Genomic DNA, 15,857 nt, shown 5'->3' on the forward strand with positions numbered 1-15,857 from the left:
AAAAAAAAACAGCATGTAATTTCTGTCCTTGACGGAATGTATTAAATAAGCAAACACCCCCAACAAGCAGAACAAGTACTACAATGTAAAAATATTAAAAAAAGAAAACCCTCTCACATGCATAAATGAAAGATTGCACACAAAGAACTCACATCTTTTCAAGCTTCAATAGTAAATATTCTGCTACTATGTATTAAATACTGCATGGTTTGTCCAAGCTAAGATGAAACCACATCATGAATCAATTAGCATTTTGCATTTTCTTTCATTATCTACTCAAAGTCATGCCTACTGCACCTCTAAACATTTCATTAAATCCAATTATACAGCAAACACCAAAACGGGAGGCATCACAATCCCAGACTTTAGCCTCTATTTTTTAAAATTTATTGTTAAGTTAGCTAACATACAGTAGTCTTGGCTTCAGGAGTAGATTCCCATGATTCATCACTTACATACAACATCCCAACAAGGGCCCTTCTCAATGCCCATCACCCATGTTCCCTGCCTCTTAACCTCCCCCACCCTCAATTTGTTCACTTTATTTAAGAGTCTCTTATGGTTTGCCTCCCTCTCTGTTTATAACTTATTTTTCCTTCCCTAAATAAAAACATAGTAAGAAATGACATATTAGTTATGTTTTCTTCTCTACTTGCAAGACATGATTCTGAATTTCATGATTTGAAGGAACTTTGCTGATTGACTAATTAGTATCTAAGTTGCTTCACATAATATGTTGGTCATAAACAAGGTGTATAGAAGAGAGATTTTCATCTATAAAAAAGAAAGTAAAGAAGGAACTGAATTCAGCACTTCTTTTCTGAACCTAATGTCCATCAAGCATTTGAGCAATGCCTTTTTTAAATCTCCCTTTCTCTAGATCTTGAAGGAATTCTTTGCAGTAAAGTGCATAAAGGGCACTCATCTTAAAGGCACAGCTCAATGAGCTTTTCCATATGTCTATACCCATGTAACTATGACCAAGAATGAGAGTCAGCAAACTTTTCTTGTAAAGACCAGAGTAAATATTTTAGGCTTTGCAAGCCATATGGTCTTTGTCACAACTATTCAACTTTTTCTCTGTAGCACAAATGCAGTCTTAGACAATATATAAACAAAGGGTATGCCAATAAATATTTAGGGACACTGAAATATGAATTTCATATGATTTTTGCATATCATGAAATAGTCTCTTTTTTCCCAACTATTTAAAATATAAAACTATCTTTAACTCCCCAATGTACAAAACAATAAGTGATGGCCCAATTGGGCCCCTAGGCTATAATTTGCTGACCTCTGTCTTAGATCAAAATACAAAGCATTTCTAGCACCAAAGACATCACCCTCAAGCCCCTTCCCAGTTAATACACTCCCTGCAATCTTTTGTGTCTGAGTTCTTTCACTCATAATTTCTGTCTGTGAGATTCAGCCCTGTTATGGTATGGTATCCATAATTCATTTATTATTGTTGCATCGTATTCTTCTGTATGGATATATAATTAATTATCCATTATTTATTTGCTTTACTATGTACACTTGGATTGTTTCCAATTTGGAAATATTATAAATAAAGCCGATCTGAACATTCTTGCATATACTTTTTGGTATCTATAAACATTCATTTCTTCTGTGTGTGTGTGTGTTGTTCATGTTTGCATGCATGGTATGCACATGTGTGCATGTGTGTGTGCATGTTTGCATGCATGCGTGTGTGTGTGTGTGTGTGTGTGTGTGTGTGTGAATAGTGGCTATAAATTATTAGATCTGATTGCTCACCAGAACCACTCACAGTGTGTGGACTTGTGAGACTGTCTGAGCCTCCCTTTTTTCAGTTTTCATGGGAACTATTATAGCACCCAGCGTTAGGTGGCAGTGGGAAGCTTCCTGGCAGAACAGGTAAGATGGAGAATTTCCTGCTGCAGTGAGCACCCCACCAAGAGCATAAAGAAGATCTTAAGACTGCAATGAGTGCCAGGCATACAGATACTAGAAATGGGGTACATCCAGCCCCTGTATGTGCTTTACATGGGGCATAAACTTAGAAAGCACATAGCACAGCAGGGTTGCTAGGGGAACTGAAGGTCAGGCATTAGGGATCTGGAAAACCGATGGTCAATTTATCATGTTGATCCCGTGTTAGCCCCAGCTTCAGCTTTGACTCCCCATGCTCCTACAATTTTGAGTCCCAAACAATTATATTTGGTAAATATAAATGGGGAAAAAGAGTATATTTTCTTTTTCTTAAAATTTTTTAAAGTTTACTTATTTTTAAGGAAAGAGAGAGACAGAGCATAAGTGTGGGAGGGGCAGAAAGAGAGAGACACAGAATCTGAAGCGGGCTCCAGGCTCTGAGCTGTCAGCACAGAGGCCAATGTGGGGCTTAAACTCATAAGCCGCAAGATCATGACCTGAGCCGAAGTTGGACACTTAACCAACTGAACCACTCAGGCACTCAAAAGAATATATTTTCTATAGACACACTAGGATATTTGCCTCTGAACAGCAGATAGTGCTCAGAGTAGTTGCTTCTGAAAAGGAGATGCTAAAATTTAACTTTGAAGTCTTATGGAACATGAAAGAAACAGACATTATTTCCCTCAGTTTTTCTCCATCACTCTGTCTCTCTCACTCCCTCTCAGCTGTTTTCTTTAGCCTCTTTGTGTGTGTTTCTCTTTTTATGTATGTCACTCACTCTATTTCTTTGTATGTACCTCTCTCAATTTCTTAGTCACAATCTTACCCTCTCTCAGTTTCACTCTGTAATATGTGTCTCACTGTTTCTGTCTTTGTGTCTTTTTCTGTTGCTGTCACCCACTTAAATTTTTTCTCTCGTGTTTCTCTCTGTGTGTATCTTTGTGTGTATGTGAGTGTCACTTTCTGCATCTTTCTGTGTCGCTATATGTTAATATTTCTTTCTTTGTATGTGCCCTTTTCCATGAGTGTATCTCACACGCACACCACATATATTCATTCCATCATACACACATACACACATGCCTGTCTGCTAGCCACAGAAAACAAAGCAAAGTATTCTGGAACATTGCACCTATTCAGAAAGAAATACAGTAAAATGAAAATCACTAAATAAGAATGGGAGTACCTCTCACCCTCATTCTGCTTGTTCAAATATCAAGATCAAAATAGTTTAAACGCAAATTCTTATTGAGGTTTTGTCTGAGGCCACTCATTTTAAATAGGCCACTAGGGTTAGCCTTCAATAAATATGAGTATGTCTATAGAGTGGGATTCGAGGAAGCCCACACACAGCACAATTTGCCCCAGTGCTGTCATGCTATCTTAAGTGATTCATTTCACTAGCTTCACCATTGCCATTTTGCTCTTTGGAGATGCAAATATTCCTGGGAGATAGAATATAATAAAGACATTCACAAGGAGATGTTAGTGGCCTGCCAGAGCCAGGAGAAGCCCCTACTGGCCACCTGGAATGGTGTGTGTGTGTGTGTGTGTGTGTGTGTGTGTGTGTGTGTGTGTGCGCGCGCGCATATGTGTTTCTTTTATTAGAGGTACAAGGGGATAGAAAATGAAAGTGAAGATGGAAGACAATTAAGAAATCCATTTCACTTGTTGAGTGAACTTGACAAAGTCACTTACTTTTTGTAGGCCTCAGCTTTTTCAGTGAGAATATGTGAAGAAAAGAGTGATAAGGAAATAAACTAGGTTTCAGGTCCCTCAACTTCTACTTTAGAGACTTTCCTCTTTTCCCAGTTTCCTATGCTGGGCTTCTGAGCAAGATTTTGATTGAAGAAATTCAAAGTAAAATTGTAAAAAAAATTACTGCACTAGATAATCTCTAAATTAACTTTCTACTCAGAGTGTCTCTAACACTAAAGCCCAGAGATATGGGACTATCTCTGGAAATTTGGTGTGTCTCATTTAAGGAAATATATACTGAAAAGAATACCAAATGGTTTCATTAGCCAGTAATTCTTCAATTTGTATATTTGACTACTTTCAATATACTCTTTTAAACTCTTTCAATTGACCCTTGATCATGTTATGGATTTATTCATGCAGACTTGTAAGCAGAAATTTGTAAACAAAATTCTATTTTCCACTTGATTTGTATTCTAGTGTCAAAATGCCACAGAGAACATTGGATCCCCAATATGAACAAAACATATTTAGAATGCAGCCCAGCTTTCTTTAAAACCATAAAACAGAAAAGCAAATACTTTTCTGAAAAATACTGGTTTATGTCTATATTACATTAAATTTGATTGGGCCACCATTTAAATATTCTGTTAATTTGGCATTTGAGGAAACAGAGGGGCATCCTTGGACTTTTAAAAGTCTCTAGAGTACTTCCCTTTGAAATTTTGAGGCAATGGCTTTCCTTCTGATCTTGTCTTGAAAGTTGCCATGTATGGGTCACTATTTTTGAATCTAATAACTTCATTCCATTCAGTATACTCTGCTAGTGAAGTAGCCTCATGACCTTGTTCAGCAATTTTAGTGGTTTTCAAACGAAGTTAATCCCTGCAAATTTACTTCTAATGGCTTGTAAATAAAACCTACTCCCTTGTCTCCCTAGCTTTGGCTTGCTGAATAACTTCTAGCAACCCTTCCATGAATCCTTTGATTAAAGCTAAAAAATCTTATTATTGTAAAAAGTAGTCCCTAATTTATGGTTTTAGGAAAAGTAGTTAGTTTCATGTCAATTGACTTTACTAGTAGCTGAAGAAAATCTCCACAAAGATGATATTATGTTTTTATACCAAGGCATATCTTCATTCTGAGTGACAGAGAAGTTCTCTAAGACTGCACATAAACTTTGGTGGAATGTCCCATTTTGCCAATTACTCCCATTGTCTCCACATTGTCAGGGACAGAGGATAAGGACATATGGGAATTCATGGATCCTGGCCTCCTAATGGTTTAGAAACGCTTTGGTTAAAAACCTAGCCCCCTTTGATCCCATTCTTGCTTATTGCATGGTAGTGGTGGGGAGGATGTTGTAATACTGCTGTGCCATAAGGGAATGATAGGGAAAGGGCAGTTCAAATTGCCAGGAAGCTTTAATTATAAGATATTCAAAAAGAAAATAAATATGGTTGCTTGCTTTCATACCTCATAAAGTTAAATAGTCTGAAGAAGGGCTTCCTTATAAGACTTCCTCCAGGGAACTGGTTTCAGAAACTGGTAGAAAGTTCAACTAATTAGCTTAAGAATTACACATAAACAAAGGAGGCACTTTCAAAGTATTAGACAATGCATGGAAAATTGGTATTTTAAGGAATTTTATAAATCTTTGCAGGACAATCTTGTTTACTATTATAATTACCTCAACAAATTGGTTTCTTAGAGCATAAAAATAAAATCAGCTGTTGCCTCAATTTTCACTAATTCTGAATTAATAGGTTCCAAACTAAGACCGTTTGAGAACTGCTCATGTCTATTCTGTTCTCTTCCTACACCTCATCATTCTCATCCCCAAATAATAAGAACTAAACAGGCTTTAAATTTTTTTTATTGATAGCTTTCACATAGCAGGCAACTAGAGAAATGAATATTTTTGTTGTTGTTTACCATTACTTCACAAACTAATTATGTAAACAACAGAAATATTACCCTACTTCAGTGCAAAGGCCTCAGTAGCAGCATTTGTATCCTCAAGCTGAATATCCTAATTATAACCACTTATAGATCTCCAAAACATATAGCTTTGCTTTTTATCCACTTGCCTTAGTCATTGGGATTACTTTATGTACTTGAAAGTAATGAGATTGCATTTTATTCCGCCAAATACCTTATCACTCATACTTTTCATTTGAGGCAGACTGACCTTTCCCCCCAATTAGAACAAATTAGTGACGTTTTACTTCATCTCAAAGCCACCGAGCCATTGTAAGAGCAGAGTCAATGGTGGGGCCCTAATGGGGCCTTGAAAACTGAGCAGAACAGATAGAAACAGAGAGAGCAGGAGTAAAGGAAGTGGGGGTGGGGGTGCAAAGAAGGGTGACAAAGAGTAGGGTCCTGGTGCAGCGGTTAGGAATCAAAGGAAATGAAAGAGAAACGAGGTAGCCAGGAGACAGGAGAGAAAAGCCTACGGATTGCAGAGAGGGCAGGGTGTTGACACTGAGAAAGGAGCAAGAATGAGGAGACAGGTGTGAGGTGCATTGAGCCTCAGAATGGTGGGAAGTGAGGAGGGTGATGAGGGGGCTGCCTCATCTGTTTTTAACTTGCTTCCTTGTTCTTTCTCTATACAGGAAAGAGCTCTCACTTGCTCACTGGTTCTTACTGTCACAGTGCCCTGTCTCTTTTATAATGATAGGAATACATTAGGATAAAAAAGTAGATAAGAGATTGCTCTGGGCTCAATGCGGTTGTAAAAAGAGAATGGCACTAGAGTCAGTTTAATATTCAATTGATTTTGAGGCCTGAAATGCTACCTGATGCCTCAGAACTTCACTATCCTCATTCAAAATTAAGGGCAAATTATACTATTCTCTAAATTTGTGACTAGTATCAAATAAAATCATATGCAGTCAAGGGCTCAGCAAAGAATCTGGTGCACAGTAAAGGCTCAGTAAATAAGCTATGGATCTTCACACCAACTTTTACAAATATATCGAGCAATTTGTGGCCCTTAATTTGTATAGTGTATGCAAATAATTTTGTCATATCATTTGACAGACTGAGGGAAGGTTTGACTTTGCATGATTTCCTCTCCTTGCCAAACCTGTTAAAGTCTCTGAAATTGCATATTAGAGACTAGAGAATCAAATGGCCAGATAATCATTCCTATTGTTTAAAATGCCATTTTCAGAGGCACCGGTTAAGTGTCTGACTCCTGGTTTCAGCTGAGGTCATGGTCTCACGGTTCGTGAGTTCAAGCCCGCATTGGGCTCTGTGCTGACAGTGTGAAATCTGCTTTGGATTCTCTCTATCCCCCCCCCTCTCTTGCTCATTCTCTCTTTCTCTCTCTTTCTCTCTCTCTCTTTCTCTCTTTCTCTCTCTCTCAATAAACTAAATAAAAATAAAATAAAATACCATTTGCAGACAATTGTCTTTCATATCTGACCATCCTACAAGTGACAGTAAGGAAAACATTTAATTTCTGCTCTGTGCAATATGCTTCTTATCCAACCCTGTGCTTCTCAAATAGTGAACACTTAAACCCTTGGAAAAAAGGAAAGAAACAGGATAGATACAACATGTCTTCTTTGAGCTTCAGTTTTACTTCTAGATTTAGAAGAAAGCAGTGAAGTAATTTAACCTATCAATAATTGAAAACATTATTATTACATTCAAAACAACCACAAACACATCATATTTCTATCGAAAGGAATTTGAATGAATTTTAAAGAAGAAGCATGAACATGAGACTTCAAAGTTATTTTCTGCTGAGAAAATAATGGAGACCACTTTGTGTTGTGTACTTAGGCCCTCTAGGAATCAAGAACAATCTTGCTATAGTTAGATAGGCTAACCCGCCTCAAATTAAAATGTGTCAACTACAAGAGTTCATTCCTTGTTCACCTTAGAGTGTAAGGTGGGTATTCCTGGTTAGCAGGTGGCTGACTTTCTTCCATGTAGAGATTCAGGACCTAAGCTGTTTACAGCTCAAGATTGTATTATCTCCTATGCTAATGTTTCCTAAATTTTAATGTTCATTTGAATTACCTGTGGATCCTGTTAAATGCAGATTGTGATTCTATAGCTTTAGGTGGGGGGAGGGAGGCTGAGATTCTGCATGTCTAATGAGCTCCCAAAAAATCAGATGCTACTGATCTGAGGAATGTATTTTGAGAAGCAAGGCCATAGAGCAATGGTTATCAAACCTGACTACATATAATGCCCTGGTAAACTTTTTAAATATTTTGTTGACATAGTGTATAAAAATAAACTGCATGAATTTAAAGTGTACATTTCTATGATTTTTGAAAAATGTATTGACACATTTAGTTATCGTAATCAAAATATAGTTTATTTCCATCACCAGAAAAAAGTGCTCTTGTGCCCCTTTACAGTCAATGTCACTCATGCCCATCTCCAGGCAACAATTGATCTGCTTTCTAATATTATAGATTACTTTGAATTTTCTAGAACTTTACATTAAGAGAATCATTCATTCCTGGCTTTATTCACTTCATGTAATGATTTTCAGATTTTTCCATGTCATTGTATGTGTAATTTGTTCTTTTTTTTATTACTAAGTAATATTCTGTTCTATACTATAATTTATTTATCTAGTCACCTAATGATGGTCTTCTGGATTTTTTCCCTGTTTTGCATAATTGTGAATAAAACTGCCATGAACATTCACGTACAACAGTTTCAGTGAACATGTTTTCTTTTTTCTTGAGTAATTACCTAGAAGTAGACTTGCTAGTCATATACTAGATGTATGTTTTACTTAAAAGAAACAGTCAAAATTTTTCTTAAGTGGTTGTGCCATTTTATACTCTTACCAGCCATGTAAGAGAATTCTAGTTGCTCTACATTCTCACCAACATTTCGAACTGTTAAGCTCTATAATTTTAGGCACTTTAACACTTGTATACTATTCAGTGTGGTCTTAATTTCTACTTCACTAAAGGCTAATAAGGCTGAGAATATTTTCATATGTTTACTGATAATTTATCTATATATGTGTGTGTTGGCTATTTGTTATTCTTTACCAATGTCTTTTCAAGTATTTGCCTTTGAATACAGACTGTTTATCTTATTACTGAATCTTAAGAGTTCTTCATATAGTCTGGATATAAGCCCTTTGTCAGATATATATCTTGTGAATATTTTCATCCATACTGTGACTGGCACAGTCATCATTTTCTTTTTCTTAATGGTATCTTTTGATGATACCATTAACATACCATATAAACAAATAATTTTGTTTATGATAATTGCCATCCATGTCGTTGTGCTCAGGTTATGAAGATATTCTCTTATATTTTCTTTAAAAATGTTTAGTGTTAGCTGTTATATTTTGGTCTATGTTCCACCTTGAGGTAATTTTTGTGTGTGGTATGAGCTAAGGATCAAAGTTCATTCTTTCCATATGGATATCCATATTTTCCAGCACTATTTATTGAAAAGAATTTCCTTTCCCAATTGAAATGCCTTGTCACCTTTGATGAACATCAATTGACCACACATGTAGGGGTCTATTTCTATACTTCCTACCCTGTTTGATGGATCTACATGTGAAATTTTATGTTAGTTCCAAACTGTCTTGATTAAAGTAGTATATCAAGAATTTTGAAACTAGGTAGTATGTGGTGAAGTTCTCCAATTTTGTTCTTCTTTTCCACTATTTGAGTATTCTAGGTTGTTTGTATTTCCATATAAATTTTGGAAAGAACTTGTCAATTTCTACAAGAAAAGCTTGCTGGGATCTTAATTTCTATCATACTAACTGTAAAGATCAATTTGTGGATAATTGACATTTTAACAATATTGAGATTTTGAACTATAACCCTGGGATGTCACTTGGGCTCTATTTGCAGAGATTATGGTGTGGTTGGTTTGGGATGGAAACTTGGTATTGGTATTGGTATTGGTATATTTAAAAGATTCCCTCTGTAGATTCTACCCATAGATAACCTTTGCCCCAGAACTTCCTAGTTATCTCTGCATCCAGCTGAACAAAAGGAAAGAAAAAGTAAAAGAGGTTATGACTCCTTCTTGGAAGTTTTGGTTTGGAAGTGGCCATATCATTTTTGCTCACACATTGGCAATAAACACTCATAAAGCCACATATTGAGATGCAAGATGGATGGGCAGCTGCTTTCAAGGCACAGTTATACATTATTGAAGGAAAGAATGGATTTGGGTAGCAAATGAGAAGTATTTTAAAAAATCTTTCAATGTTTCTGGGCACCTCGGTGACTCAGTCCGCTAAGTATATGACTTCAGTTCAGGTCACAATCTTGCCAACGCCACGTTCAAGCCTGCGTCAGGCTCTGTGCTGACAGCTTAGAGCCTAGAGCCTGTCAGATTCTGTGTCTCCCCCTTTCTCTGCCCTTAACTTGCTCCCACTCTGTCTCTGTCTCTCTCAAAAATAAATAAACATTTAAAAAATAAATAAAGATTTTCAATGTTTTTTTTATTTTTGAGAGAGAGAGAGAGAGAGAGAGAGCACAAACAGAGGAGGGGCAGAGCAAGAGGGAGACACAGAATCTGAAGGAGGCTTCAGGCTCAGAGCTGGCAGCACAGAGCCCAACGCAGGGCTCAAACTCACAAAGCGTGAGATCATGACATGAGCCAAAGTTGGACACTTAACAAACTAAGCCACCCAGGCATGCTGGCAAATGAGCAGCCTTTAACACGACAGTCTTCAGTCTTAAGATGATGTAAGAGAGGCACTGCTACATGTTATTTCATTCAATCCTTTTAACTATCCCTTAAAGCAATTTTCCCCAAAATTTGATGCATATATACATCATGTATTTATTGCTGGTATTAAGTGAGGTTGTTTTAAATAACACACAATGACACAAGTCAAATTGTATTAAATATATGTATGGACATACACAACACAACATATTATAACTTGAAGAGAGTTGATAGTAAGAGATATGTTAGATAAATATTAAGTATTGCTATTATGTTGCTGTGACAAAATTTGAGAAGTGATATGTGAATAACTGAATTTGGGAAAACTTTGATAATAGAATGTCACACCTGAGACCTCTAACAGTTTTTTTTAATCACCTTAGGAACAATAAGTGAAACATTGAGCAGAAATGGGTGCCACCTGAATTGACCAATTATCAGCAATGAAATTGAATCAGTAATCACAAAACTTCCAGCAAACAAAAGCCCAGGACTAGATCACTTCTCAAGCAAATTCCACCAAATATTAAAAGAAAAATTAATACCTGTTCTTCTCAAACTGTTAAAAAAGAGAGATTGAGGGAAAACTAAATTCATTCTATTAGACCAGCATTACACTGATTCCAAAACTAAATAAAGATACCACAAAAACAAGAACATTACAGGCCAATATCTCTGATGAACATAGATCTAAAAATCCTCACAAAATTTTAGCAAACCAAATCCAATAATACATTAAAAAAAATCACTCACCACAATCAAGTTGGATTTTTTCCTGGGTAGCAATGAACGTTCAATATTTTCTTTTGTTCTGCTCTGTTTCCCAAGTTCCTGTGCAAATTTATATACTCAAAGCTGTGTTCAAACTATTTGTGTCCCAGCCCCAACCCAGCTAGCTCCAGAACTGCTATTATAACAAATTCCTGATTATGGTCCAAGATGCCTGAATTGAGGCCAGAAGGGACCAGAGGTCACCTTCTGCTGGGTCTGAAACTTCTTGAGGTCAAGGGCACAAATGGTAGAGGAAGTGCAAGATGTTGTAGGAGCACAAAGCTGGGAGACATGAAATGTTCTCTAACACAAGAAAAGGCCTTCCTGAGATCTGAATACGGAGTAGGATATGGTATGGAGGCCCAGAGTTGAAAGAGCACGTGATATGCTTAAGAAACTGAACAATACCAAGGGCAATTGGAGTATAGAAAACTAGTGGATAATGGTGTGAGATAAAACTGGAGAAATGGACAAGGTTAAGAACTTGGGAGGGAAATAAAGCACCCATCTTAGTGATATAGAATGAAAGCACAACCCTTCATGCATTATTTTGGCCAATAATAAAGCAGATACTGTTTTATAGATATTAACTCATTTTGTTCTTTGTTTGTATGAATATAAATCTTTATTTCTCTGGGATAACTACCCAGCAGAACAGTTACTGAGGCATATAGTAGCTGTATGTTTAGTTTTTCTTTTTTTCTCTTTTTTTAATAATAGTTTATTGTCAAATTGGTTTCCATATAACACCCTGTGCTTCTCCCCACAAGTGCCCCCTTCCATGACCATCACCCTCTTCCCCCCTCCCCCTCCCCCTTCAGCCCTCAGTTCATTTTCAGTATTCAATACTCTATCACGATTTGTGTCCTTCACTCTCCCCAGCTCTCTTTCCCCCTGTTAGGTTTCTCCTGTTAGACCTATAACTCATTTAGTTCTGATTCCCACCATTGAGATAAGTACCCTCGGGGCGCCTGGGTGGCTCAGTCGGTTAAGCCTCCGGCTTCGGCTCAGGTCATATCTCATGTTCGTGGGTTCGAGCCCTGCATCAGGCTCTGTGCTGACAGCTAGCTCAGAGCCTGGAGCCTGCTTCCAGTTCTGTGTCTCCTTCTCTCTCTGCCCCTCCCCTTCTCATGCTCTGTCTCTCTCTGTATCAAAAATAAATAAAACATTAAAAAAATTTTAAGAGATAAGTATCCTCATTATCCCCATATTAGAGCTGAGGAAAATGAGGAATGGAGAGGATAAGTAATATGCCCAAGATCACACAGCAACAGAATTGGGACTCAGATTCAAGGTGTTTGGCTCCAAAGTGTCTTCCTAAACACTGCCCAATACTGCCTTGAGCCATTGTAATGTGCCTTCTTGGACAAGCAAACAAGATTTCCTTTAGAATTAGAGTCGTTACTGGTTCTAATTCAGATACAAGAAAATCTTTTAACAGAGAACAAGTGGACTTCAGGACACTCCATGGATAGGCAGAGACCCAGGAAATGCCACCAAAAGAAACAACAAACATGTGCTTGTGTATATGTGCACACACACACACACACACATTAGTTTTGTTTAAAGAGATATTTGATTACTTATAATTAGGAGAAGATGGAGTAAATTTACTTTTTGCTATTCCCTTCCATAAAGTACAAGTAACAACCCTAGATGTTATATATATATATAAAAAAAGAAGACTCTGGAAGTTAGAGACAAGAAAACAGACTGGCTAGGAAACTTTTAGGACTGAAAAAATGATATGGTGATGAGGTTCCTGAGTTTTTGAGTTTTCCTCTTGCCTCATATATCACAGACATGGAAATGAATAAATCTCCAAATTTGAAATGGCTACAGTTGGAAACGAAGAAAAGTTCCCAACAAAAGCCTGCTTTCTCTAGCCAAATGGCCAGTAAAAGGACAGCCTTGCATTTTCTGTAGTAATTTCTCTATTCCAGCTAAAAACTGAAGGGAAAAAATGGTGGCCCAACCCCTATCAATGCTACTAAAGGACAACTAGAGAGCCTACAACTCTCTGGGGTCTATTACCAGGCAATGTAACACCCTCACCAGATTTGAGTCAGAGAAGGCCAAATAGGGAACTAGAACTTTCATCACTGCCAGCTGGTAACAAGGTCAAACCCTCATCCCCCACAGTGTTAATGGAGACTGACTACCTGGGGAAACTGAACTTCCACCCACACCCAGCAGGAATGAGGGACCCCTCCCTGGTGTGGTGGTGTCAAGGAGTTCTAATGAAGAGTTAGGAGCTTTCACCATTAACCAGCAGTCATAAGGCCACTCCACCCTATTGTGTCATTTGATGCCATGTGGAGGATATAATGAGGCACTCTTACTCCTTCTAGCCAGGGATATATCAGTAGGTGGAAACCAAAAATGCCACCTCCACCTAACAATAATGAGGATCCCATGCCACCTGAGTGTCAAATGAGACTAAGTATCTAGGGAAACTGGATTTCATTCTCCACCTGGCAGTAACAAGGTGTGTTCCCTTTCTCTGGCAAAGCACTGTGAAAAGTCAGGAAATTTAAGATTTAAATAAGACCCAGACTCTTTTATAATAATACCCCAAATATTCAGGTTTCAACTTAAAAAAAATCACCAACCATACCAAGAATCAAGATCCCAAACTGAAAAAAATGTATCATAGGTGTTTGCATATGCCCAAGCTCATCGAAATGTCCACATTAAATATGGACAGTCCTTTGAATATCAATTATATTTCAATAAAGCTGCTTAAAGGAAGACTGTGAATAGATGACAAGATGACATAAATATTAGAATTACCTGATAAATATTTTAAAGCAGTCCATAAAAATACTTGAACACACAATTACATGCTTGAAATAAGAAGTAGAGTCTCCTCAAAGAAATAAAAAGCCTAAGCAAGAAATAAAAGACACAAAAAAGAACCAAATAAAAATTTGAGAACTTAACATGCAATAACCAAAAAAAAAAAAAAAAAAATACCAAGGATGCCTTCAATAGCAGAATGGAGGAAACAAAGGAAAGAACCCATGAACCTGAAGAGAGAACAATAGATATTGCTGAATTTGAACACCAGAGAGAAAATAGTTTGGAAAAAAGAAGTGAAAAGTCTCAGATGTAACAGTAATGTCATTGGAGTCTCAGGGAAAAAATAAAGAGGAAAAGATGGAAAAACTACTTAAAAAATAATGTTTGAAAACTTGCAAAAATTGGCAAAAGATACAAACCTATGCATTCAAGAAGCTGAGTGAATCCTGAATAAGAAAAACCCAGGCATGCCTGGATGACAGTGGTTTAAACTTCAGACTTCATCTCAAGTCATGATCTCATGGTTCATGGGTTCGAGCTCCACCTTGCACTCTTTACTGACAACTCAGAGCCTGGAGCCTTCTTTGGATTTTTGTGTCTCCCTCTCTCTCTTCATTTCTCTCTCTCTCTCTCTCTCTCTCTCTCTCTCTCTCTCTCTCTCTCTCTCTCAAAAACAAATATTTAAAAAAATTAAAGGCATGGGGTGTCTGGGTAGCCCAGTCAGTTGAGCATCTGATTTAGACTCAGTTCATAATCTCACGGTTCTCAAAATTAAACAAAGATTTTTAAAAAATTACTTAGGGGCGCCTGGGGGGCTCAGTCAGTTGAGCATCCGGCTTTGGCTCAAGTCAGATCTCCTGTTCGTGGGTTCGAGCCCTGAGTCAGGCTCTGTGCTGACAGCTAGCTCAGAGTCTGGAGCTTGCTTCCTGTTCTGTGTCTCCTTCTCTCTCTGACCCTCCCCCTCTCATGCTCTGTCTCTCTCTGTATCAAAAATAAATAAAACATTTAAAAAAATTTTTTTTAATATTTTAAAATGCTTAAAAAAGAAAAGCCCAAAGTAATCCACACCCAGACACATTATAGTCAAACGTCTGAAAACTTAAAGACAAAAAAAATCTTTTTTTTTTTTTTTCAAATTTAAGCTGCTTTTTATTCCTCACTGGTGATGGTTGCCTACCAGAAAGTCTGGCTGGCCATAACTCTAGTTCTTTATCCAGTGGCCTTTGCTGACTGATTTAAATAGTTCTTCCCAGCCAAGAGGCCGGTTTTGGAAAATTGTAGTATCTCCTTTTGGCCATTTTCATTTGCTCTTCCTGTTCTGTATTTGTTTCATAAATCTTCAACAGCTGCCTCTTGTGTTCCTGGGCTTGAGGCCATCTTGAGACTCCTATAGTGAGATCCACCCCTTTTAGTAGCTGACTCACTGGGTGGAGGTGGTTTAGAGAACCAAGAACGATTTCTAGTCTTTTAAAAGTAGTTGCTGATGGGGAATGATAAAAACGAAGTAAAAGCTTTTGTTTACCATTATAGTCTTCTTTTTTTTTTCTCCATAATATTTTATTGTCAAATTGTTTTCCATACAACACCCAGTGCTCTTCCCCTTAAGTGCCCGAAATTAAAGCAAAACTGAACGCTTGGGACTTCATCAAGATAAAAAGCTTCTGCAAGGCAAAGGAAACAATCACGAAAACTAATAGGCAACCGAGAGAATGGGAAAAGATAGTTGCAAATGACATATCAGATAAAGGGCTAATATCGAAAATGTACAAGGAACTCACCAAACTCCACAATCACAAAACAAATAATCCAGTGAAGAAATGGGCAGAAGACATGAACAGACACTTCTCCAAAGAGGACATCCAGATGGCCTACAGACACATAAAACGATGCTCAACATCACTCATCATCAGGGAAACACAAATCAAAACCACACTGAGATACCACCTCACACCAGTCAGAGTGGCTAAAATGAACAAAGCAAGAGA

Source organism: Suricata suricatta, chromosome X, assembly GCF_006229205.1.
Source record: "Suricata suricatta isolate VVHF042 chromosome X, meerkat_22Aug2017_6uvM2_HiC, whole genome shotgun sequence".
NCBI classification, from domain to species: domain Eukaryota; kingdom Metazoa; phylum Chordata; class Mammalia; order Carnivora; family Herpestidae; genus Suricata; species Suricata suricatta.